Consider the following 3,711-nt stretch of genomic DNA (forward strand, 5'->3'; position numbering starts at 1 on the left):
AATAATTAACATGTTCTTGCAAAGTTACGTGAAATGTCATTATGTAATGTGATTCCTCCACAATAGAATAGCTTCTAAACCTCGAAAACAACCAAGTGAAACATTCAATTTCTTCTGAATGCGCAACTTGACTTCAGCTAATTCTCTTCATGGATGATCAATAAAAATGGTTTCCCAAAATTCTTACCTGTCGTTGAACCACGCAAAATTGACATTCAAACACGACATGCTTTACATGCAAATTTTCATGAAATGCTATTAAAAATACAATGTACATCTAGACTTTGCAGCTAAGTTTTCATATATCAAGATATGGTAGGTTTTGGTAGTGACACTGGGACTAAAGTCTTACTACCGAACACTTTTGGATCTCAGATGCATCTTCTATGAAGTGATAAACATAAACCAAGCAATCCCGAGGACCCAAGTTCTTCTCCTCCCCTAGAATCTGTAAGAATGAAGACAGGAGAAATAGAATAAAGTAAGATGTTGGACTTCACTAGATTGCAAAATATTTTAGAAGACAATCCAACAACAAACTGATCACTGTCGATCAAAAAAATAATTAAGGGACAAAAACTTCAGGAATATGAACTTTTTGCTTACTGTACTTTTGCTTGGAAGTCTAAGTCAGTGAATGACAGTCTGCAAACATATCATTCAGAGTTAACTAGAATTACAGCCTGAACATGATTCAAGTAACTTACCAATGTGGAATATGTTCCTCACATCTTTTTTTGCATGATGAAAAGAAATATTCAGAGTTTTTAAACCTTGTAACACTGGTAGAGGGATGTCCAAGACTTCGAAATACAAAATATCAAATTTATGTCGATTGAAAACCCTTTAAGGAAGTTTCAGTGGCGCGCTCAAATGTAATAGCTACTTGATTTACAAGATCGAGCAAGCCTTAGAACGCTAGGTTCAGAGTGATGAATTACCTGATTGTGGTGAATCACATCTCAGACAAGTGGTCAAAACCTTGGTACTTAATGGCTTGAGCTATAGGTTGCTGCGAGCAATAGTTGTGAGGAGTAAGACTGATATTGGTTGGGTCATCCAAACCAAGATGTGGAGCAATGCTTTCCGTGACATAATCATAAGTAAATACCTTCGACCATGATCATTTAAAAAAAAAAAAAAAAAGAGGCACATAAGTTACTGCAAGAAAGAAATTAAAATAAAATAAAAATAAGACAGCAATAGACATTTGGAACATGAAAGTACTTACAGCTCTAGAGAGAAATCATCTTCCTTCAGTTTCTCCAGATATTGGAAGTGTACAACCTAACCAAGCAGAATAAACAATGTTTTCAATTATTGCGTATCAATGTGCTCAAGCTTCTTCAACTGGGTTTATTTTTCTTGTCATAGTATAGTTGGACAAATTCCTACCATCTACATTTAAACATTACCAGGAAGTGTGAGTCAAATATACCCGACGATTCAGAACATATTCTAGAAAAGAAGGAACATATGTCGTGTCATACTATCGGCTGGGAAGGGGTTTCTGGAAACAAATAATGTCTCCATCGTCAAGCTGAAAGATGAAAACAAAAAAGGCAATATAAGCCAAAAATAGAAACAAAAATTAACAATAAGGAAAAAAAAAATTTGCACAGACTAATGATGCCATTAATCTAAATCACTAGGATACTGCGGGATGTGAATTCCTTATATATGTGCTCACATGTAACTGTGGGCACGAACTTTATTTCCTAGCATCAAAAGATGAGGTCTTATCAGATGCTTGCATCACTAAATAACTAAAACTTGCATTTCTGGCTAGAGGAGTACAGAACAAAAAACTAAGCACACCAACAAGAGTCACAGAAATATCAAAGAAGAACAAACTTAAAAAAAGTTCTATCTCTTCATCTGGAGATAATCCAGCCATCTCATTAAGCTTTCTAAGAATTTCCATAGGCTAGCCACTTTCCTTCATAAAAAGTCTCCCCACATACCTTATAAATAATGAAAGTGTTTCAAAACTCAAACGACGTCTGAAACTTATCTGATAAAAAAATGGCAACTCAAATCTCAATTCCTACCGCAGTTGTTCTTTTTGCGGATCATACAGTTTGAAGAAGAGGTATATCTTCTTGTGTTCTGTCAGGTGGAGGAATAGGATGTAATTCATGTAGAGTTGTGCATAAGTCAGAATACTGAACAAGACAAGAGTCATAATCAGGAAACTAATTCCCACATCTAAATTCCAAAACTAATCAGGTGGAGGGTTTTGTATGCCTTGGAAAGAAGATTGGCGAAGTAGTAGGTCTCAAGAATAATATTAAGACCAGATAGAGTAGATTTTAGCTGAGAGTCGGCATCAGTGAACGCGTTCAACTTCCCGGTATCAAGATGCATCACAAGTTTGGGTTCGTCAAACTGAATCCATGAAGCACCAGCTGCCTTCAATTCAGCAATAACTTCCCTCTAGGATTCACAGCTCACATAACCAATTAGGTAAGAATCATAAGATGCACAAGGAAATATAGAAATGAATGAGTAAGTTTCCTTACTTGTATGTAGACTGGAAGAATGCTTCCAAGAAAGGAGAGGTTTCCTTACTTGTAGTAGATTGGAAGAATGCTTCCAAGAAGGGAGAGGCAAGAGAAGGATTTCTCAGCATCCTTGGCAGGTTTTGGTGGCAACAAGATTGCACGGCCAACAAGGACTAGGACTGTGTCAATTCCAAGCTGTACATTAAAGCAACAAAACAGTTACTCATAATGACCAATAGCAGTACCATTGAAAGGCCCTAACAAAGTTTTAATGGTTATTGAAACACAATTTATAGCAAAAACTTGAAGTTGCTGTTCCTATGTTGCTACAAATCACCCATGCATTATTAAACAGATTCAATATCAAAGAATAAACAGTGCAGTTTATCAAGTACTAGCAACAACAGAACTTTGTATAAACAAAACCAACAACCAAATACAAAATTGAAGTTCATGTTCATATGTTGCCACAAACTACAGCTGCAACAAAGAATAAGTACTTGGATTCTCACTTACTAACAACAATAAATCTTGGTACAAACAAAAATAAACATAAACAACAACTAAATACTAATCAATGAGTTTGTTCTATAACTTTAAATCCCATCTAACTCCTTCAAAAATTCAGTTCAGATTGACCTCTAAATTATCAACAGGCAACCAACTCTCATAATAATCTAAACCCTCAAATAACATTCCCGAATCATCAATAGAAGGCAACCAATTCGGAGCATCATCATAGCAATCTGATAATAACATTCCCAAATCATTCTCCAACGGAGAAGAATCCTCCTTCATCTTCTCTACAACAGTAAAAGTAGTAGTTGTAGAAGTAGAGGTAGCAATATCAATTGCTTTAGCTGCTGCTAGCAACTCTTGCTTTCTCTGTGCAACCTTCTCTTTCACATCAAGTAATTGATTTTTTACAGCCGTTAACTTTTCAATACTATCAATTTCTTCTGGGTTTAGGTTATTCCACCAAAACCCATCATCAGAAACCCTAGACGTCTCATCATCAGCAACTTTTTCTTCTTTAACATTAATGGTATTGGTTAACCTATAATTTAGATCATTCAAAGAAATAGAAGAAGAAGAAGAAGAAAAAGTGTAGGGTTTATCACCAGGTGAGATTACTAACAGAGAAATATCAGCACCGGTAAGACGGCATAGCTCAGCGGCTTTCTTGAATAGCCCTTGTCGTCTCTTA

General features: G+C 35.8%; 1 long non-coding RNA gene across 1 annotated transcript; it reads right to left on the bottom strand.

Annotated features, from left to right (window-relative positions):
* Positions 1-272: 272 nt before the first annotated feature.
* On the bottom strand, positions 273-1,360 carry LOC113309607. The gene is made up of 3 exons (XR_003340688.1): positions 1,232-1,360; positions 942-1,111; positions 273-448 (listed from the first exon to the last, which is right to left on the bottom strand). It is a non-coding gene; the product is annotated as an uncharacterized LOC113309607 (long non-coding RNA).
* Between the last annotated feature and the right edge of the window lie 2,351 nt (positions 1,361-3,711).

This window comes from Papaver somniferum, chromosome 9 (genome assembly GCF_003573695.1).
Source record: "Papaver somniferum cultivar HN1 chromosome 9, ASM357369v1, whole genome shotgun sequence".
Classification (NCBI taxonomy): domain Eukaryota; kingdom Viridiplantae; phylum Streptophyta; class Magnoliopsida; order Ranunculales; family Papaveraceae; genus Papaver; species Papaver somniferum.